At 33.5% G+C, this 24,412-nt stretch overlaps 1 pseudogene; it reads right to left on the bottom strand.

The window, feature by feature from the left end:
* LOC123249988 overlaps window positions 1-24,144 on the bottom strand; it is a 193,124-nt pseudogene extending 168,980 nt beyond the window's left edge.
* Between the last annotated feature and the right edge of the window lie 268 nt (window positions 24,145-24,412).

The raw sequence follows: 24,412 nt of genomic DNA, 5'->3' as shown, positions 1-24,412 counted from the left end.
TATGAGCTCTCTCTCCTCAATTTGACATGCATTTAAACTTATCTGTTACACAGGTAAATCTATTTAGTAAAATGCATGATCTTTACACACATAGCTTTTATTTTTGGCTTTGAATTTTTAAAATCTACAATATTATATATGCATATGCTCTCCTAAGGTTCTCAATATAATATTCACTATATTAAATTTGTTTAAATATAATTCATTTCAATTGAAATTGTAATGAAGTTATATTGCTTGCTCATTTCCCTCATATTTGTTTTACTTTAATTTTTTTTCTATATAGGTTCCTTACTTGTGTCCTATTGGGGAAATAGGTACTTAACTTTTCCCTTGAACTTTTTCAATTCTTCTTCATATTCTTATTTGATTTGGACACTTAATCTTGCACTGCACTATCTTTCTAGGGTTTAGGCCAGTGGTTCCCAAACTTTTTTAGCTTACTGCCTCCTTTCCAGAAAAAATATTACTTAGCCCCCTGGAAATTAATTTTTTTTAAATTTTAATAGCAATTAATACGAAAGATAAATGCACCTGTGGCCATCACCGCCTTCCTGGATCACTTCAGCACCCACCAGGGGGCTGTAGTGCCCACTTAGGGAATCACTGGTTTAGGCTCTAGCCTTGGAATCCAAATCCAGTAGACGGAATTCAACTTTCCTTGCTGTCAGATTCACTGGTGGAGACCTCCTGTTTATTCAGATCTCTACTGTCTGCCAGCTTATTTAGTGATGTACTCCATCTACTATTTGGACTTCATTTTCCCCCCTCATATCATCCTAGGCATCTGTCTTGACTTTGCGGATCTCTCTAAATTCTAGTTCCAATTATCCATCTGTTCTATATTCCTGGTGAGCTCCAAGCCAGAAAATTTTTAAAAAAAACTATTAGGCAATCAATTGAATGTCAGAGAAAATGTAGGGGAGAAATATGAACATTTAAGTCTACATATCTCATTTTTTAAAATCAAAATCTATGAGGAAAGATAAAATCTAGAAAGTGAAAAATTTTTGAAAAGATTTCTCTAATAAACAGACATAAAGTAATCTTATTAGCATTATTATTATTTAAATCATTTAAAGTATCTGACTTATAAACTTCATGGATCTTTAAGGAATATTTTCTCCTTCTGAGTCTTCTCTTCCTTCTTCCTTTTTTCTTTTCTTTCCTCTTTTTTTCTTCTTGTCTGCTTTCCCTTCTCCATGGTCTAGGAGTTCCTGTTAAGGATCATCCTCTATAGAAAATGTATATGTGGTTCTAGTGAGTTGCCAGGGGTACTGAAAAGTTAAATGGTTTGTTCAGGATCAAAAAAATCAGTAAGTATCAGAGACAATATTTGAACTTAAGCCTTTCTGACACTGAAGATTGTCTTCTATTTACTACATTATACAGCTTTCCCAATGAAAGAAGGCTTCTAAAGATGGTGAAGTAAGAGGAAGCAGAACAGCTGAGTACTCTCTATAACTACTCCAACAGAGATTTAAGAAGAGTGTCAGACCAAGGAAAATCTGTCTCTTATCTTTGAACCTGCAAAACCTCATAGCTAGCTGACAGGAACCTAAGGCCAGCAATTTTCTACTGGAACTCAACTTAGAAGAAAGTCTGAAGTAATTTTCCCCATACTTAAGTAGAGTGTGAAATTTCAGAAGTATAGGAGGGAAGCAAACAGATTGTGCCCTAAATCAGACTGCTGAGAACCTACTGTAAGTTTACAGTTCCCATGTTATCCATGAAAAACTCAGGACTCAATCCATGAAAAGCACAGCACTCAGAGAATATAGTGGCAATAGCGAAGATAAGATAGATCAAAACATTTCAAGGCCTTTCTTTTATGTCCAGAACAGAGCTTGCCCTTTATACAAGTCTTAATTTGAAAAGTGAGTCTGGAAGGATGATTTAATATTTTAAAAATGCTGCCACAAGAAAGAATAATGATGATGCCATGATAACATAAGCCCAGAGGAAGGAACTAAATCTATAATACTGAGAAAATCCACAAAGAAAAAGTTGGACAAAAAGGTTAACTACAGTTCCTAGGAGAAATGAAGCAAGAATTTGGAAAAGAGTTAAATAATGTCATTATAAATGCAATTAGAATGGTAGAGGAAAGAAACAGAAAGTAAGAGAAAATACTGGAGGAAAAACTTAGAAGGAGACAAACAGCTTAGTCCAGGAGGTACAAAACCTTGTCAAGTACCAATTTTCAAACTCCTTGAAAATTAAAATGGGAAAATTATACTATGATGACACAGTAGAAAGATGTAATGCACTCCCGCTCTTCTCATAATTATTCCAGCAAAAGATCCAAGAACTATTCTAGACCAAGCAGTGATTAGGAAATTCAAGGAGAACTACATGAGTTAATAAACTAAAGATCATTCCAACTTATAATCACAAATTTAACCTATAAACAAAGGGCCAAGGCTATAACTATGAAACTTACATAAGCAGTGATCACAGACTCAGTGCCTGGAGTTCCAAACTAACCCAGTGAAGAAACAATTCCCAGAACTAATAATGGTCTCAACCTCAAAGCCAGACAGGCCAGACACTTAATGTCTTCCAGAAAGGCCTGGAATAAGGACTCGATATACTCAGAGCTCCAAAATAGTCAAACAGTGAGGACATACCTCAAAGTGATCTTAGACTCATCTCTGCCCAAACCCCTCAGGCCAGGCCAGCAGGGTAAGATCTCCTAAAGAAGGCCAAAGTCTAAATTTAGCACCCAGACCCTGGGTTTTGATGGTAGAATAGAAAGGGGATACCCCACCCCAACCAAGAAATAGTAGCATCAAAGACTCAATCCCTAGAGGTCTCAGCTAAACTAGCAGCACTGGTTTATTCAAAGGAGATCCCTGGAAAAATGAGTCAACAAAGACACACAAAATGCTATTATGATTGCAGGAATGCCCAAGATACAAACAAAGGAAAGAAAATATTTCCCAAACACTTGCAAGCAAAACTTCAAAGAACAATTAAGACTAAGTAAGTTATAATTTGTAGAGGAAATAATGATATTTTTCAAAAAAAGAGTTTAGAATGATATTATAAAGAAAATTAAATTATAGAGAAAAATGGAGAATTGAGAACTTTAGAAGAGAGAGTTGGAAGGAAAATTAATACCAGTGTAAGGATAAAACAGTACTCAGGTAATACAATACCTAAAATCAAAATGAATTAAAGAGAAATAAATGACTTTATGAAATTTTCTTTTCGAAGGCATAAGATTAAAAAAAGAAAATGTGTTTTTCATATCAAAAACAACTAACCTAGAGAATAGCTCCAGGATAGATAATTTAAGAACTGTTTGAATAATTGATATGCATGAACTCCCCCCTCCCAAAAGAGAGCCTGATTATTATATTTTAAGAATCATTAAGGCTTGGACACAGCTTTTTGAAATAGAGGGCAAAGGAAAAATGGTAAAAAATCCATGTCACCTCCTGAAACTGCCAATTTAAAACTCTCAACAATAACTGAGTCAAAATCCAACAGTTCCAAGTCAAAGAAAAAAATGTCATCAACAAACACTTAGCACAAGTACAAAGGAACCCCTCTTAGAATGACACAATATTTAGTAGTTACTATTTTAAAGAAACAGAATCTATGGATTATGATATTCCAGAGAGTAAAGAAATGACTTACAATGAAGAATAATTTACCTAACAAAACTTAGTATAATCTTCAAGTGAAAAAAATGTAACTTTAGTGAAATGAAGGACCTCCTACCATTTCTGGTGAAAATATTAGAATTGAACTTTGAAGTAAAAATGGGAAAGTAAAACATAAAAAAAGATGAATACTTGTGAGCTCTTAGAAAAGATTTTATGAGAATGAAGTGTCTGCATTCTAATTGGGAAAGATAAGATAAAAGCATCTCTAAAAAACTGTAATGATATCTGAGGTCAGAAAGGATGTAAAATAAAATGGAAGACCTGGAAGGATATAGTATTTCTCAGTTGGTGGAGTTATGAATTGATGTAGCAGTTCTGGAAGCTTATTTAGAACTCTGCCTCCAAAAATTACCAAACTAGACCTGCTCACTAAGAGGTTTATATTCCATAGGCATCAAAAAGTGATGAAAAGGACCATATATAGAAAAGTATTTATAATAATCTTTTTAGTTATGATATAGAACTGGATATAAATTAAGTGACTGTCAATAAGGGAATAGATGAACAAAATCAGCTTAAGAAAGGACACTTAAGATTTCTGAGAAATATGAGAAGACTTTTATGAATTTAATATAGAGTGAAACAAACAAATTCAGGGGAACAATTTATTAAAAACATTATAAAAATGATTGACTGGGAAATGTCTAAGAACTTTAATTAACAAAATGACAAATCAAAATTCCAGAGGACTGTTGATGAAGAATGCCCCCTCCTGTCAGAGCTGAAGAATTCAATATGAAGAATGAGAATATATACATATAGTCTCTTTTTAGTGTATATATAATCTATATGTATTTATATATGTATATATGAAAAATATTATGCACACACATATTGTATCTCATATTCACACATATATAAAAGAAAATGCATAAAACATATTGAATAGATTATATAATATATAAGAATTTAAAATATGAGAAGACAAAAATTTTATAAACAATATACAAAATGTAGGAAAATAAATTCTCATATTTATCATCTCTAAATAAACACACACATACATATATACATTTATGTTCATGGATTTAATTTCATTCATTATACATATTGGTTACAAGGATTTTTTGTTTGGTTGGTTTTCTTTTATATTTTTATAACAGTTGGACAAAATGAGAAGGCATGTAAATGTTTCTATTATTGTTTCTCAGTTGACTCTGACTCTTCATGACCATATGAACCTTCTATCATTGGCTTTCTCCTAGTTTGTCCAAGCTCATGTTCATAGCTTCTCTCCCATCCTCTATTTTTCACTTCTTTTGCCTTCAGTCTTCCCCAACATCATTTCCATATTGGGAAAAAAATGCATATAAGAAATAATTTCTTCTCTCTTTTTTCAGATTAGACTCACTAAGCATTTATTTATTTATTTTTTAAAAAAAATTATTTTTTAGAAAAGTTATCATGTTTACATGATTCATGTTCTTACTTTCCCCTTCACCCCCCACCCCCCACCCCATAGTCGATGTATATTTCCCCTGGTTTTAACATGTGTCATCAATCAAGACTTATTTCTAAATTGTTGATAGTTACATTGGTGTGGTAGTTTTGGGTCTACATCCCCAATCATGTCTACCTCAACCCACATGTTCAAGCAGTTGCTTTTCTTCTGTGTTTCCTCTCCTGTAGTTCTTCCTCTGAATGTGGGTAGCATTCTTTTCCATAAATCCATCAGAATTGTCTTGGGTCATTGCATTGCTGCTGGTACAGAAGTCCATTACATTCTATTTTACCACAGTGTATGGGTCTCTGTGTAGAATGTTCTTCTGGCTCTGCTCCTTTCACTCTGCATCAGTTCCTGGAGGTCTTTCTAGTTCACATGGAATTCCTCCAGTTTATTATTCCTTTTAGTGAAATAATATTCCATCACCAGCATATACCACAGTTTGTTCAGCCATTCCCCAATAGAAGGGCATACCCTCGTTTTCCAGTTTTTTGCCACCACAAAAATCGCGACTATAAATATTTTCATACAAGTCTGTTTATCTATGATCTCTTTGGGGTACAGACCCAACAATGCTATGACTGGATCAAAGGGCAGGCAATCCTTTATAGCCCTTTGAGCATAGTTCCAAATTACCATCCAGAATGGTTAGATCAGTTCACAACTCCACCAGGAATGTATTAATGTCCCAATTTGACCACATCCCCTCCAACATTTATTATTCTCCCCTACTATCATTTAGCCAATCTACTAGGTGTGAGGTGATACCTCAGAGTTGTTTTAATTTGCATTTTTCTAATTATTAGAGATTTAGAGCACTTTCTCATGTGCTTATTAATAGTTTTGATTTCTTTATCTGAAAATTGTCTATTCATGTCCCTTGCCCATTTATCAATTGGGGAATGGCTTGATTTTTTATACAATTGATTTAACTCTTTGTATATTTGAGTAATTAGACCCCTGTCAGAGTTTTTTGTTATAAAGATTTTTTCCCAATTTGTTATTTCCCTTCTGATTTTGGTTGCATTGTTTTTGTTTTTTGTTCAAAAGTGTTTTAATTTAGTATAATCAATCATCCCATTCATATTCAGAGTTATAATTATCAGTTGTGTATTTCCCAACATTTTGGTATTCTCTCTTAGTTCTACCCCTTCTTCTTAGGCTATTTCCTTTTAAACCAGTCATTTGTTTTAAACCAGTAACCCTTGTCCCCTCCCTTGATTGACTATACTTTCTACTCCCTCCCTTCTTATTCCCCTCTTTTTATTTTTAAGGCCTAATGAATTCCCTCCTCCTTCTCCTCCCCTCCCTTTTTTTACCTCCCCACTCCTCTGCTCCCCTTGGTTTATCCCGTCTGACTTTCTCAGTAGGGTTAGATAGAATTCTATATCTCAATGGATGTAGCTACTCTTCCCTCTCAGGGTTAATTACACTGAGAGTAAGGTTTAAATATTGCCTCTTAATGCTCTCTTCCTCTCCTTCTTATAATAGTATTCATCCCCTCCCCTTCCCATGCTCTCTTTGGTGTTGGAGAATATCCTATTTTTCTTATTCATTCAAGTTTCTCTTGGTGTCCTCTACTATTCACCCCCCTCTCTCCCACCCACCGCCTTATCATCTTAGACCATTTAGTACACCAACCTCTCCCTGTGAATAAGTCTTCTAATTACTATAATAGTGGATGCTATAATAGTGAATTATACATAGCATTTCTCCACATAGGAATACAAATAATTAGATCTTATTGAAGCCCTTAAAGAGGAAAATTTAAAAATAAGAATTTTCTTTCTTTCCTCTCTGTTTCTTATTTACCTTTTTATGTTTCTCTTGCTTTTTTGTGGTTGGATATCGAACTTTCCATTTAGTCCTGGTCTTTTCTGTGCAAATACTTGGAAATCTTCTATCTTGTTGAATGCCCATACTTTCCCCTGGAAGTATATAGTCTGTTTTGATGGGAAGGTGATCCTTGGTTGTAGACCCAGTTCTCTTGCTTTTCTGAATATCATATTCCAAGACTTGCAGTCTTGTAGTGTGGAGGCTGCCAGATCCTGTGTGATCCTGATTGGTGCTCCTTGATATCTGAATTGTCTCTTTCTGGCTTCTTGTAAAATTTTTTTTCTTTTTCTTGGAAGCTCTTAAATTTGGCTATTATATTCCTGGGGGTTGTCTTTTCAGGGTTTAGTGTACAGGGTGATCTATGGATCCTTTCAATGACTATATTGCCCTCTTATAGACCTTGTATAACTTCAGGGCAATTTTGCTGAATAATTTCCTTTAGTATGGAGTCCAAATTTCTATTAATTTCTGCTTTTTCAGGAAGACCAATGATTCTGAAATTATCTCTTCTAGACTTATTTTCTTGATCTGTCAATTTCTCAGTGAGATATTTCATGTTTCCTTCTATTTTATCAGTCTTTTGACTCTGCTTTATTTGTTCTTGTTGTCTTGAGAGATCATAAGCTTCTCCTTGCCCAATTCTTGTCTTTAGAGACTGGTTTTCTGCTATATTCTTTTGATTTTCCTTTTCAATTTGGTCTATCCTGTTTTCCAGCTGTTTGATTTTGGTCTCCAATTTGCTTATGAATTCTTTTGATTTGGGGGCATCTTTTTCTAATTGCCCAATTCTAGCCTTTAGAGACTGGCTTTTGGCTATGATCTTTTGGTTTTCCTTTTGAATCTGGTCTGTTTGGTTCTTCAAGGCTTCCAGCTGGTCATTTTTGGTCTTTGATTTGCTTATCAATTCATTTGATTTCTGAGCCTCACTTTCTAATTGCAAAATTCTGCCTTTTAAACTGTTATTTTCTTGCCAGTTCTCTACCATCTTTCTCATAATCTCAGATTTGAACTCTTCAATAGCTTGTGACCAGTTTTCATTTTTTTGGGAAGGTTTGGATATGATTACTTGTTTGTTCTCCTCTGCTGTTTGCTCTGTTTTCTGGATTTTTTCTGTGTAAGAGTTGTTGAGTGTTAAAGATTTCTTCTTGATCTTTCTCTTCTGGGGTTCTTGTCTCTGGCTTGCCATTGTTAGCCCAGTGCCCTCTCAGCTTTATCCTCACGCTCAGGGTCTGTCTGCCATCTTTGGGCTCCTGAGGTCTCAGGTCTAGTTGTTCTCAGGGTCAAGCCTCCTGGTGGTCCCCTTGTTTGTTCCTCTGTCCAAAGCTCCTTTAACAGTCTCAGGGCGCTGCTTCCCCAGTCCTGCACCCCTCTGTACTGGGTCCCTACCCATGGTCCGTGCCTGCGCTCAGAATCCAATTCTGCAGCTGTGACCAAGCTTGCGCTCAGGGTCTGTGTTCAAAGTCTGCTCATTCTTTAGCCTCTTGGGGTCGTCTTGCTGCTTTCAAGTACAGGCCCTGGTGACCCGAGGTAGCTGCCAAGGACTTAATGGGTGCCCTAAATTTGCTCTAACTTTTGTGCGCTGGCTTTGTCCCTGTAGGTGGTGTGGGGGGAGGGAGGGGGTTGCCCATGTACCTTCAATGCTGTGCCCTGTTGTGGGGTCCCTTCGTTCATCTGGGTTTGTTTTTATGTCCCCTTGAGGAGTCCTATATGTTTTGGTTAGGAGAGGTTAAGCAGCTGCTTTTTATTGTGCTGCCATCTTAACCCGGAAGCCAGCTCCTCACTCGAAATAATTTCTTAATATGACTTATTACATTTTTAGTAAATAATAACATTTATTAGTAAATAAATGTTATTAAAGTAAGGCTTTTTTGGATTGTTTTACATGAGCTTTACATGACATTTCCTTTAATCTGTACAATTGAATAGGCTATGATCTTCATTATGCAAATAGAGAAACTGAGGTCCAAATACCTGAGTTGATTTGTCAAACTGGTAGTAAATGTAATAGATAGCATTTGAATGAAGATTTCTCACATCTACTTTTAAATTCAGATTAATACATAAAAAGTAATACTACTACAAACAGATCATCCTATATGTGAGCAATGAACAAATTGCTCTAACTTACAGAAAAATGAATCTCTTCTAACATCTACTATGTAGTTACTAGAGTTGTGTTTTTTTTTAATTCTTAGAATAATCTTCCACGTTGTCTACATTTACTCAGCAATAGCATAAATTTAATGATTTCCATTTTTGAATTTAAGGCTGAATTATACAAATGAGTTTCCTTTCCAAAGATTACTTCTGTGTTTTGATGCTGTTGATGTTGTTTATTTACATGTGAGTCTTTGCAATCCCATTTTGGGTTTTTTTTGGCAAAGATACTAGAGTGATTTCCTATTTCCTTTTATAGCTGAGGAAACTGAGGCAAGCAGGGTTAAGTACCCTGCCCAGCATCAAATAGCTAGTAAGTGTTTGAGTCCATATTTGACCTTACATTTTCCTGATTCCAGACCCAGTGTTCTGCCCACTATGCCACTTAGCTGGCCAACTTCTGTTTACAAAACACTTAAATTGATGGTTAGAAAGTGAGAAATTGAAATGATCTTTTGGTTCTAATGCCTAGATGATTTGAGAAATTGATAGACTAATCCTTTGTTTTTCCCCATGAAATTAGCTTACTTCACAGGTTGTCTCAATTTGTTCCATTACCACATGTTCAATGAGGATTTATTTGTTCTGAAAAAGCTCTCCTCAAAGTAAATTTTCAATGAGAAAATCATGACATTCTTAGACAAACCAATTAAATCAGCCTCATATTGAATCTTTCATTTAAGATGATCTTGTAAAGTGCCTAGGAAAAAGAAAATGCATCTCAGTCAAAACATTCCTTGTAATGTTCTATTTCTATTAGCAATTCTGAAGAATGTATAGGAGGTGGAGAGGAAGAGAAATTACACTCCTTGATTTTTGCCTTTACGAATCAATTAGATATATACCAGGCTTTCCTGTAAAGCATTTGTGGTCCCTTTATTCCTCAATAATTTAATCATTCAGCAAAAATTAAGAGCCTACTCTGTGTTGTCCACTGTGATAGGCTATGCCTATGCAAATGACAATGTGAAATAATTCTTGTTTTCAAACAATTTATTTTACTTTGTTGGATGAGGAACTTTATTTGCATTTGCCCACTACCTCTTACTTATAACTCAAATCTTTGAGTGAGATTCTCATCACCTTTTCCTTTTTTTCCTGGACTATCACATTCTTCTAATTTGTTTCCCTGAATCTGGCATCTCCCTTATCCAATCCATCCTCTGCATAGCTGACAAATTTTCTGATCATGTGACTCCCTGGACCAAGAAGTTTCAGGAGCTCCCTCTGGACTCTACGATACATCACAAATGACTATTTTTGTCATTTAATTTTCTTTATAATATACCTCTGGCCTATTTTCTATACTGATAATATATTGTTCACACATACCCCCTTCCCAATGTCCTTTGTCTTCAAACAAGACTAGACTATTTGTCATTTTCCATTCACAATATCCCGTCTTCCACTCCTGTGCCTTTTCCCAAGCTATTCCATGTGCCTGGAGTCTTCTCCCTTCTCACTTCTGCCTCTTACAAATTATACTTGTGTTTAAGGCTCAAATCAAGTATTATCTACTACAAAACTCTTTCTTCATTTCATTAGCTCCTTATGAAATTATTTTGTATTTATCATGTATTTATTTGTAGTATCCATGTACATATTATATTTTTTCTAGTATAATGAGAAATCTATGTGTTGGGAAAATATCCCAGCTTTGTCTTGGTATCTCCATTGGCTAGCATATACTAGGTGCTTCATAAATTCTTATTGAATTGAATACTTGACAAGGAGTCAGCCAGCATTAGCTTGGGGACTTCCAATGAGAGGGAACCACAACTTCCTGAGGCACTCAATTCTACCTTTGGACAGTTGTGTTAATAAATATTTCCTTAGTTCCAGAGCTGAAAACCACATCTTTATAGCTTCAAAACATTGCTTTTACTTCTTTTCTCTGAAGCCAAACAAAATAAATCTACATTCTCTAACATAATAGAGCTCTTCAAATTGTTTAAGACAGTTATCTTATTTCCCTAGAGTCTTCTCTTCTTCAGGCTAAACATCTTAATTTCCTTTGAATTCAGGCATGAATTTAAGACCATTCACCATTCTGATTGCTCTCCAGTTTATCAATGTTCTTCCTAAAATTGGTGTAAAGAATTGAACACAATACTAAAATTTAGTTTACCTTGCAGAGAGGACTTTTTAAAAATGTTTTTCATACAAACTGCTGACTAACTTTGCTTCCCTCATGCAAGGCTGATTTTTAAAATCAGGGTGTAAGACATTACATTTATTCATTCTAAACTTCATCTCATTAAATACAAATCAATGCTCTGGCTATCAAGATCTTTTTTAAAACTACTTGCCTTCTGTCAGAATTAATACTTAGTTTAGTTCCAAGATAATTGGGGATAAGTGTCTTGCCCAGTGTTACACAGCTAAGAAGTGTTTGAGGCCCATTGATCATTATAAAATTGAAACTCTTTTGTATACAGCCTCAGAGATCTGCCCTTGAAACCTCTTCTTTTTTAAAAAATAACTTTCTTTATAGATTTTAAATCATGGCATCCTACTTTTGCTTTCTCTAAATTCTTTAAAATTCAATCTCCTGAATCTAGAGAACATGACAAAATATATTTATATTTGCCCTCTTAATTTATCATGAATTCTTAGAACTGGCCATTTTCCAAGCAATTCTTAATTTTTACCTCCACAACTAATACCTACAAATTGATAAGAACAAAGTCTCAACAAGAAATCCCTGGCATCATGTCTTCCATATTTGTAGAAAATGTTATTAAAACAAGTGAAACATTTATAAGGGATTCCAATTTTAGCTTAGAAAGTCACACTTCTGTTTCTTAAATTAAATCCTATCTTCAGTCACTTAGATTATTACCTATACACTGCACATATTAAAGTAGACCAATGAAGCTATGAAATTTGTATCATATGTAGATGCTAAATGCATACTTCTTACATTGAAATGAACTCTTGGCCCATTCGGGTCATCTTTGTTTGTGTGTGACTTGTTAAAATTGCTATTTTTGTACATCTCCATTATATCATGGGAGCAGCATCTGGCAAACTTAATAGATCACTTGACTTGCTAGTAAGTGATTCTGGGTAAGTCCTTTGTTAGGAGAACTAGCCTCAGTTTCTTAATCCACAAAATAAGGATAAGAGTAGCGTTAGTATCCTGGAGTTGTTGTGAGAATCAAATAATATAATATGTATAGCGGGTATCCCCAAGGTCTTAGTCAACTTTAAGTTTTAATATTTTCATATATAGATAATATTGTAGTTATATAATATACATGTATATTATGCTGCATAAAGTGTTTGCAAACAAAGTATTATATAAAGTGTAAGCTATTATCATAACAGAATTTTTTAAATGTATAAAAGAAAGAATGTCTGTTCAGTTAAACAATAAATAGAACTTTGTCTTCCACAATTGAAGAATTTTTAGGGGCAATATAAATAGGAGACACACAATAAAGATGAGAAGAATAAATAGGTAAAATCTGAAATGGAAAGTTGATAGTAATTTTTATCTAATATTCAATAGCAGAATTATACTGGTTATTATACTCCCATAAAGGATGGAAAACTCAGTTTCTTGTTGAATGTATTGTTTATTTATATATAATTCTAAATAAAATTTAAAATGCTGGAAAAGAGAAGCAATAATATATACACTTCCCAATCAGTCAAGCCATTATTAGAATTAAAGATATTTATTCAAAGATTGCAATTTGTAGAGTACCATATCAAGGACTGCATGGGGAAGGGCAAGAAAAAGGAGAGAAATACAGAGACAGAGAAAGGGAGAGAAAGAAGGGGAAGGGACAACTGCAAATTCACTATCCACTCAAGTTGAAATTAGACAATGTATATGCTATTTAAAATATCTATTTTTATTCATTTCATTAAATATTTCATGATCACATGTACAATTTTTTAAAAATTCAAAGATATTTAGGAAGAGATAGAAACTGATACAGAGGGAAATAAAATAGAAAAAGAAAAAATAGACAATGACTTCTACACTGCAAAATAAAAAGAAACAATGCTATATAAATAAAATCATTAAACATTCCTTGTGAAAATTGAACTCTTCCTTTCCCTTTAATATAAATGGAGTATTGGTTTATATTTTGAATCATCTTATTAAACTATATTCTCTCTCACTTTCTTTTTTCTTTTTCTTTGTAACAACAGGCAGTTTGAAGGATAATGAATGGAAGGTCTTTTTTTCAGAAAGTGATGGATCTAAAAACAAAATGTATAAATGAATCCTTAAAAAAAACAATAATAACGGTAGAGAGGATTGGACTAAATGAGCTCTAATATCTCTGAGCTCAATATGTGTATGATTCTGTGATTTTATAAAAGACAGCTTGTAGTAATAGTAGTAGTAGTAGTAGTAGTAGTAGTAGTAGTAGTAGTAGTAGTAAAAAGTAACATGAGATTTTAGAACTTAAGGTAGTGTTTATATGTTCCTGTTGCCTTCTGCTTACTCTATAAAGGCACAGAGTATTCCATGTATTATCTAAAACCCAAATCAATAAAATTACTTTGCTTTTTGACCCAAATTTTATTAATTTTATTTGGATAATTCTAAATTACTTTTCAGAAGGGATATACTGATTCACAGTTCTCCAAATAATACAATATATTCTCATCTTCATATATCTCCTCCAAGACTGACTATTCTCATCTCTGGAGTCAGGTATATTTCACCTCAAAATATATAAAAACTAAACCAAAAGATTTTCTTCAATGAAAGTATTTAACCAAAAAATTCCGCATCATTAGAGGATTCAAGCAAATGTTATCTTTTATGAAAATGTTGTAAAGAGGGTTCTTTTTTTAGGCAGCAGTTGGGCTAAGTGAAGCTCTAAGTCCCATCACATTCTATGAAGCTTTGATGCTATGATTTTCTGAGGACCAATGATTGGCGGCACAGAACAATAGAATTATGGAACCAACCCACAACAGACAAAGAATGTTTTTTTTTACAATATCCCCATATTCTTGATAAGATATTATCCTAGTTTTCCTAATAGAATATAGTGGGAATTGGCTAGCACCTCAGGAAATATATTCCACTATAGGATAGCTATACTTTAAAGAAAAAAAATTGTATTGATTAATTAAGAAAAAATTTCCATGGTTACATGATTCATGTTCTTTCCCTCCCCTTTTTCAACATCCCTTCCAGAGCCAAGGAGCAATTCAACTGGGTTTTAAATGGGTCATTGATCAAGACCTATTTCCATATTATTGATATTTGCACTAGGGTGATTGTTTAGTGTCTACATTCCCAATCATATCCCCATTGACCCATGTGATCAAGCAGTTGTTTTTCTTTTGTGTTTCTGTTCCCACAGTTCTTTCTCTGGATAGCTATACTTTTTAAAAAGAATTGTTTTTTATTTTAAAATTTTTATTTAATTAATTCAAAACATTTTCCCTTGGTTATAGGATTCATGTTCTATCCCTCTCCTCCTCCAAATCCCTCCCATAGCTGATGCACAATTACACTGGGTTTTACATATGTCATTGATCAAGACCTATTTCTACATTGCTGATATTTGTGCTAGGATGCTCATTTTGAGTCAATATCCCTAATTATATCTCTATCCTCTCATGTGATCAGGTAGTTGTTATTCTTCTGTGTTTCTGGGATAAGATTAAAGTGGGTAAACTATGTGAAAAGATCTCATGACACCTGTCATTCAAAATTGTGATTTAAAATATTGATGCTGATGTCATTTGCCAGAAAATAACACTTTCTATCAGGGAAATTGGAATTTAGTCATTTTATTAATAAAGAGTTCATGTGAAGAATCTAGGCCTATAGGTAAAATATTTTCTTGGAAAACTTTCAAGTCAATACTTATATTTATGTGTTAATTTTTATAGATTTAACATATTTTGCTGTGTTTCACTTAAAGGTCAACAATTCAGAAGAAGGTCTCTAGCAGGGTTATTGTCTTTAACTCTATTCTGCTCATCATTATTAACCATGACTAGGAAAGCATATTAATCAAATATAGGGATATCATATTTGGAATAAATAACATCCTTGACATGACATAACCAAGATGTAAAAAGATCCCTACAGGCTGAAAAGATTATTCAAAACTAAAATGAGGAAACTGATATGACTAAATATAAGTCTTATATTTAGGTTAAAAAATTACCAAGGTATAAGAAAGGAGTTTTAATTAAATATTATTCCTTAATTAAATATCACACATTAATTAACTACCAACCATGTGAGAAATCATTATAGATTATTCCAATACCACATAACACCTTAGTTACATTTTTATGAAAAAATGAATGAATGAAAATCATTTATGAAGTGCTTTTTATGTGACAAGAACAAAAAATCATGACAACCCTACCTTTATATTCTCATGGTTAGAGGGGTTCAACAATATTTATAGGGGATTTGTAGCCAGGCAAGGGTGTTTTGATCTGAGAAATCAAGGAGATGGTGAGTGGAATAAAAAGCTGTCTACTGTATGTCCTTTCATGAGGAAATGGTAGTATTGATGTGATTAATATTTCCAGAATTTTTCTAAAGGAGGATGAATAAGAAGAAATATTTATCAGTCATTAAAGTGGAAAATGTCCAGGATAATGATGAAAATGCATGAAGCTAGAAAGTTTCAGAGCCAAGTGGCCTAGCTTCTCACAAGCATGGTCACTAATAGGCTAATATTTCATTTTAAAGGCTTTTTATCTCTAAATTATCACTTTAATTACAGGAATATGTAGCATTCTCTTACTAATTCCTTGAGGTCATAGTCTTAGTCTTACCTCAAAATTGAATCTTCCAAAAGCCTAAGGTAGTCCTCTGTTCACATAAATAAGTTTATTATTGAATTAAATTTTAAAATATGATGTGACTACAAACAAAGCTAACACAGTTATTTGAGTGAATAGAAATTAGTGTCAGACAAGGAGTACCACAATCCCAATTTGCTCTATGCTACTCATATCATGACTGATATTTCTTATTCAGTTCTACAACACTTTAAGAAGGATGTAAGCTAAAGAAAGAATAGAGAGATGTTATGGAGAAGATACTTGAATAGAGTGGAAATTGAGATTGATGAATTAATAATATCCCTTTCAACATGGTTTCTTGTTTTGTTTTGTTTTGTTTTGAGTTTCCCATCTTTTCTTACTGAGAGTAAGAAACTTCACATTTGGAAGTTTAAGGAGAAGAAGAGAAAGTATCAGATGTTCACTTAGCACACTATGTGGTCATTTGCCTGGAAGACTCACAAAATCAGCCAAAGACATATTATAGCTTGTCATCATTTTAAGAACAATTTTAGGAGTAAAAATCTGAAAGGATCTTTAATTTCACCTTTTCTTTCATCTGGCACTAAATAGTTGAATAAATGAATTCCCTTTGTTGATTCAGTCAATAGTTCTGAGCTCACTGTAAGCCCGATGGCCCTTGGAAGTTAAGACATCTCCTGCTATTGAACTCAAATAACCATGACATTATTAGAGGAATATTTCCCATAATGACATTCAGCACTCCTTAGCTTTCTACTGGTGATTAAAAGAAGAACTCTTATTCTATGACCAGGCTTGGGCACCACTGCTCAAATTTTTTAGAGGATGCACCTGGTGATTTTGTGGAACATACTATGATTCTTCTCAATTAAAAATAAATATTTCAATTCTTTGGTGTTCAGATTTGCAAAATGCTATATGACATAAAAAGAGGAAATTTAAGAAACTATTTATTATGAACTGTAATATCAAAAAGCAAAATTTCAGGAAGATAGTTTTTAGCAATATGTATCAAGGATCAGGGCTTACAAAAAATTTAATATACCTCATCCCATTTGCTCATCCTTGAAACCCTTTGTGGTAGATAAGCAGAATCCTTTTTCAGAAGTGGAAAGCATATTGGTTCAGGAAAATAGGATCTGCATTCCACTTTCTGATGCTTTATGATTATAGGCAAGACACAGCCTTCATGTGACTCAGTTTTACTATCTGTAAAAGAAAAGAATTAGATTAAGTAGATTCTGAAGTCCTTTATAGTTTTAAATCTACAATTCCATGTTTTCTCTTCCTTGGTTTTATTAAAATGGAGATTTAATTCATTAATGATTTATCAAGGGCTGACTTTGTGCAGGACCCTATATTAGATTAGGGGAAAAACTGATTAGGAATTTTAAATTCTACAAAATGATACAAATACAAACATAAGAAAATTCAAGGAAATTTGAGGAGAGTGAATAGCAACTAACAGTAATAACTTGTATTTATACAGTACTTTAAGACTTGCAAAGGTTTTATTACCTTAATTCATTTCAGTACAACATGTAAAGACACTTTCCCCTCCATTTTATAGAAGAAATCAAGATGATTAAATTACTTGCTCAATATCACATAGCTAGTAGATGTTTCAGGCAGGATTTGAATTCTGATTTCCTGACTGCATCCTGTGCTCTTTCTTCTAGGCATTAAGGGATTTTGAGAATTCTAAGAGGTGGAGGTAGCAAAAGAGTACATATAAGACAAGGGAAATTTCCATGAAAATGCAAAGACACTTAGTTGAAGGAAAGCTGAATTCTATGATTAATAAGCTCATTTGGTTAGAAGATAAAGTGATTGAAGGGGAGTAAGCCAAATAAACCTGTAAAGAATCTTAGGAAGAAAATTATGGAAGTCTTTAAATATGAGGTAAAGGAGTCAATTATCCTATAGTCCTAAAGAATTCTTGGATATTCTATTTTAAATGATTAGAATTTATCATTTTATTTTTAAAAATAAAATAATATGGCTTGGAGTCAATAAGACTTATTTCGTAGCCTTCCTTTGGCAGTTAACTCCTTTTAAAAATAATTAATTAATGAATTAATTTAGAACATTTTTCCAGTTACATGATTCATGTTCTTTCCCTCCTCTCCTCTCTCCCCCCTGCCCTTAGCCAAGTAATTCCACTGAGTTTTACATGTATCATTGATTAAGACCTATTTCCATATTGTAAATATGGAATAGAGTGGTAATTTAGTCTATATCTGCAGTCATATCTCCATCGAACTATATGGTCAATCATATGTTTTTCTTCTGTGTTTCTACTCCCACAGTTCTTTCTCTGGATGTGGATAGTGTTCTTTCTCAGAAGTTCCTCAGAATTACCCTGGGTCATTGCATTGCTGCTAGTAGTACAGAAGTCCATTACATTCGATTTTACCACAGTGTATCAGTCTCTGTGTACAACTTTCTCCTGGCTCTGCTCCTTTCACTCTGCATCAATTCCTGGAAGTTGTTCCAGTTCACATGGAATTCCTCCAGCTCATCATTCCTTATACCACAATAGTATTACCAACAGATACCACAATTTATTCAGCCATTCCCCAATCAAAGGGCATCCCCTCATTTTCCAATTTTTTGGCAGTTAACTCCTTTGAGCCTCAGGCACCTCCTTAGGATTTATCTATTACAGATTGGATTTTATTTGGCATTACTGGACAGTTTCCAATATGGAAATAAACTATTCTTTATGAATTTTCATTATGAATGCCTCACTATGGCATAGAGGTGGCCCTGAATAGTAGATAATATTCTATTCAGGAAAGCCTTGGGATTCCACTGGACAGCTTTTTAAAGACAAACCAAGCTAAATATGAAGAGGCCCAGAATTAGCAAACTTGACAAACGGGAATAATTTTGGGGGGGCACAAAACCCATGAAACAACAATAAGTAAGATCAATGAAACAGTCAATAATTAGCAAGCATTTATTAAGTGCCTGCTATTTTCCAGTGAACTTCTGATATTAATAACTAACACCTCTATTGTGCTTTAATGGTTTCAAGAACCTTGAAAGATATTATTTCATTTAATCCTAAAACAGGTCTGTGAGGTAAGTGAAATTATTATCCTCATTTTCAGAAGAGGAAAATGAAGCTGACATAACTTGCCTGAGGCAAAATACAATTTCATGTCTCCCTTCATCAAGTACAATAATAATGAACAACTACAATAAGAACAAAAATGCACATTGACACCATACTTTCTAGCTTACAGAGAATTATGAATAACTATTTGATATACATAAGGTAGCTATTACTAAGTCCATTTCATTGTTGAAGACTCTCAAGCTCACAGGTACCTGGAAATAATTTTCAAAATATTTTTAAAAAATTTAAAAAATAATGGAATGGGCACATAAATAGCTCAGCGAATTGAGAACAAGGTCTAGAGACAGGAGGTCCTGGGTTCGAAGTTGGCTTCAGACACTGTCTAGCTGTGTGACCCAGGGCAAGTCATTTGAACCCCTTTGCTTAGCCCATACTTCTGCCTTGGAACCAAATACATGATATTGATTCTATGATGGAATGTAAGGGTTTAAAAAATAATGGAAAAGTGTCATGGATATTATTAGTACCACAAAAATGTAACCAGGAACACATCAAACATTTTTAACCTATATACACACTTCTTATCTCCATGAAATCTTTATGAGAATGTAAGTATTTATAATGATGTCATCTTTGATAAAAATAGATAGGGAATAATCAGAATATTTTGTATCAGGAACCATATTTTCTTTGAAAAATAGATGTTTTTAATTTTAAAATTATCCTCATTCTCCATTGTTATCTTTTCCAGATAGTTATCCCTTATAATAAAGAATTAAAAATATAAAAAATATAAATAATTCATGAAAAGTAACCAAGATATCAATCAAGTCCAACATGGTATGTAGTTTTCTACTCACATAATCCATATCTATGGCAAAATAGGAAAGGATTTTTAATTTATTACCACTTCTTTAGAGCCAAACTTAGTTATTATAATTTCACAGAATTTAGTTTCATTTCTTCTATAAGTTTTTCTTTCCATTTATGTTGTTGGAGTCACTGGGTAATTTATTTTCCTGATTCTGTTTATTTAATTTGGCATCTTTCTCTATGTATCATCATATTGTTTTTACAATGTAATACTCTTCCTTTCCATTCATGTAGGAGTAAAGAAGGAAAGACATTTTATGCAGTGTCTATTATATGCCAAGCACTGCCCTAAGTGTAAGTTTGTGTGTGCTTTTTTTTCTTATTTAATCCTCTCATACACTCTCTAAAGCAATTATTCTTATTATACCCTCTCAGAATCACACAGCTAGTAAGTATCTGAGGTTGAACCTCCAGTTTTCCTGACATAGCAGGCCCAATGCTTTATCTACTTCATCCCCACATGGTTTCGTTAGCATGTTTGTTTTTTGGTTGTTGTTATTTATTTTTCTAGACATTTCTCATTCAGTGGCTATTAATTTGTTCTCATTTTTTTCTGTGACAAAAAAGTGCTGCTATATGTATTTTGGAATTGTCTTTTATCATTGCCTTGGAATAAATGCCAAGGAGTAAAATCTCTAGATTGCATGATACAAGCATTTTAGTTACTTTCTTAATATAATTCCTTATTGTTCCCTGAGGTTTAATTTATAATTCCATAAAGAATAGTGTGTCACTGCACCAGAGCTGACCATGTTTTTACTTTTACACAACTGACTGAGAAGCAAAGAGAATATAAAGTCCTTCTCCACTTATTTTTTAATGGCTAATGAACAAAACTCAGTCTTAAAGGCTCTTCACATATAAAATATCTTCCATATATGTAAACATGATAAAGGATTCCCTGGAAAACAAAAGCAAAAAATAATGCTGATTAGCCAACTAATTTTTTCTTAATTATTTCTTCTATTTTTTTACATTGTGAATATAAAGCTTATGGGAGGGCATGCTTATACAGTTTGCTCTAGGCACCAAAATTTCATGCTATGGAATTTAAAAGACAGAAACTGCATTTTTAAAAGTCCAAATAGAAGAGGAATTCCTTATTAACAGTTTATTTCTATTAAAGACATTTGTTCATGGATTTTGTCTTGTTTGCTTTGATCCCAAAAAGATTTCTTGATTTAAAAAAGATCAGCATTTCCATGCACATCTGAAAAACATAATAAGTGCTATGAATATTTCAGGTGATTTTGTTTACTTTTTTCTTAATTATTATATAAGATTCATATTAGGAGAAGCATTTCATTTTTACTTTTAAGGACACCATTAAAATTCATTCTTAAAAATAGCCAGAAAGTCCATAGTGAGAGAAAATTGCACATAATTGAGATAGCTATCCATGGCTGAGAGGACAAGGAGTGTAAAACAATGTATACGCACATATGTGTAAAATATATTACTCTATTATATCTATATATCAATCTATATTTTAAAAGATCCATACAAATGGATAATAATATGGATTCAAAATTGAGCTGAAGATTAGACTATCATTTGAGATATTTTAGGACCATGAACTCAAGCTGATTGCCGCCATGAAAAGCTCTTCTTTTTAATAGTATTATTTACTTGGTGGTTTTAGACCTTTCTGATATGAGGAGTAAAATGATATAAGATGATCCCAGAGGCAACAAATACATATGGGAAAGTGCATGCTGGATGTATATAACTTGAGATAGCACTACCATTAACTTGATATTAAGAAGTGACACAAAATACATCAACAAAGAAATATTGAAGTGGAAAATTAGAGGGGCTAGAAATATACTAGATAGAAAGAAAAAAGAACAATAGATGAAGAACCTGGGTATTGAATTAACATATTGAAAATAGTAAAATATCCAAAGTCCTCTATGATATTGGAATGGGACTTCAAAGACCATTAGATACAATTTCTCTCATTTGAAAGTTGAGGAAACTAATGCCCAGGGAGGTTAAGTGATTTGCCCAAGAGTACACAGGTGATAGAGACAGAATCCAAGTTCTCTGATTTCAGAGCTAGTATTCTTTCTACTGTACCAAACATTAAAAAAATTACTTCCTATAGAGAGTGATTTAAGTGCTTTAAGCAGAGCACTTTGCATGTGCCATCTCTTTTGATATTTACAAAAATCTTGAAGTAAGTGCTATTAATTTTACATATGTGGAAACTGAGGTTCAGAGAGGTTAGATGATTTATTTCTGGTTATGCAATTATGAAGTGTTTGTGTGATACTGAAACAGACTGACTTTTTGGACTCTATCCACTATGCCAGGTGCCTCTCATAGAAACCTCCTAGAAAAGTTATGAGGATGTATAAACAACTCCTTTCTGTTTTAAATTAGTATCAATTTCTTAGTACCCGTATCACCTTTAGAATTATAGAATTAGGGAAAAATCATATTTTCCTTCACTACTTGAGTTAAATAAGAAATGAAAAATTAACTTCATTCCATTGGCATTCATTTTAGATATAATGTTTTGCTTGTATTTAATTCCATCTCTGTTCCATTCAAATGTTGGTTATCAATTTTTTTCTAAAACAGAATCTTTCTCCATTTACTAGAATTTTATATTCATTTTATTAAGTGTTTGGGAGGGGCAGAAAACTGCCCTCCAACTGAAATTAGCCTACCCTGCCAATTAATTAAACCAATATAAAATGCACCAGATGAATTTCCCAAAATAATTAATTGAATATTGTCTTCAGAACACTGGTGATTACTTACCACACACTGCCACATTTTACCTAATTGGACAAATATAGCTAAGAAACAAAAAAGCTGTACCATCACAACAGGGTGCAGGACTGGGACTGGGGTGGGAAGGAGAAAATTTGAGAATCAAGATTCTTTGAAAAAATGATATAATCTGTTTTCATATGTAATTAAATTTGAATTTAAAATTAAATTTAAAAAAGAAACAAAGAGCACCTTTTGCCTCAAAACCATATATTTTCAGCTGCAGATGGAGTTGCTATAGATTAATTACTTAAAAAAACCCTATCAAACAATGAATAAAGCATTTTAAAGTACTTACTATGTTCAAAACTCAGTGCTAAGAGCCGGGGATACAAACAGAAAAAGACATCCCTTGCTCTGAAGGATCTCACATTCTAATAATACGTATAGAAGGTTGAAGCTACAAATCAGACATCAAGGTATCATGGTTCTTGAGGGAGATTGGCAAAGCAGATGGATGTGTCTTTAATGTCAGCTTTACTGATGAGATCCTATCAGTTTCTGATGTTGAGCCATTTGATAGTGCCAAAGATTCCTGTAGCCAGAACTTTTCTTCTGGATCTTTATTAACTATGGCTGTAGCACACGAAAGAAGAGTTGTCAGGTGGTATCCCTACAGGGGTTGCTTCCTGGGACAATGACTGAGGACACTGAGGAACATCACTATTCCTAAGATTCTTGAGATCAGGCTTTTTCTATCAGAATATTGTCATCCAGGCTCTACCTTAAATCTTTCATAGAAAAACTTTGCCCAAGTTTTTCAGGCTTATTGGGGGTACTACCCCAGTATTTGGGCTAATCAGCTATCATACCCTATTTTCCATAAATGATTAGCCTAATTATTTCTGACTATATGTGAAAAAATAAAACAAAACGAATGTTAATAGATTGTTCTTTGCCAAGAACTATGCTGTAGACTAATGATACAAATAGAAAAGTCTGATAGCACTGTCTCAGGGACCTTCCATTTTTATACGTGGTTGTCATATTAAAACATCCAGAAAAAAGCCACTTTTGTTTAAAAAAAAAAAAAGGTGTTAAAAGTCAGATAGAAAGGATCACTGACCTTAGCATGTAGAGCAAGACGGATGACAATTCATTACCTTTAAATGGGATTATCATTAATAAAACTATATGCTTTTCTGATGTTGAATCATTTGATGATGCCAAGAATTTTGTAGAAAGAATTTTCCTTTCTGAGTCATCAGTAGCGATGGGTGCTTAGGAGGTGTGAGCAATAGCACTTGCGGCGGCAGTTGCCATGCTGAACTTTCTTTTTTTAAAAAATTTTTTAATCCTAATATCTTTTATATATATCCTATATTAATTTTATTTGTTACAGGGCTAGGCAATGGGGGTTAAGTGACTTGCCCAGGGTCACACAGCTAGGACCATGCTGAACTTTCAAAAGCGTTACTCACCTGGATGATAGCTGTAGGACACAGGGAGCAGTATGGAGATACTGCTGTTTCTGAAGATTTCTTGCCTTTGTGTGATGATTGGTCATTTCTATTAAGGAACATGGCAGACCCATTCTTGACTGGGACTAACCCCCCCCCCAGGAATTTGGCATTGAAACTATTGCTTGGAAAATTAATATTGATTATTAGCATTCTTCTACTTACACTTCTTGTGCGACTCTTCATTGCCTTTTTTGATTGCTTGTTATTATTCTTTTGTTTATTTCCTTAATTAATTAATTTAGAAGATTTTTTCCATGGTGACATGATTCATGTTCTTTCCCTCCCCTCCTCCCACCCTCCTCCAATATGATTGCTCACAATTATGATT

This window comes from Gracilinanus agilis, chromosome 5 (genome assembly GCF_016433145.1).
Source record: "Gracilinanus agilis isolate LMUSP501 chromosome 5, AgileGrace, whole genome shotgun sequence".
In the NCBI taxonomy this organism is placed as follows: Eukaryota; Metazoa; Chordata; class Mammalia; order Didelphimorphia; family Didelphidae; genus Gracilinanus; species Gracilinanus agilis.
This window is presented reverse-complemented; position numbering and strand designations above follow the sequence as displayed.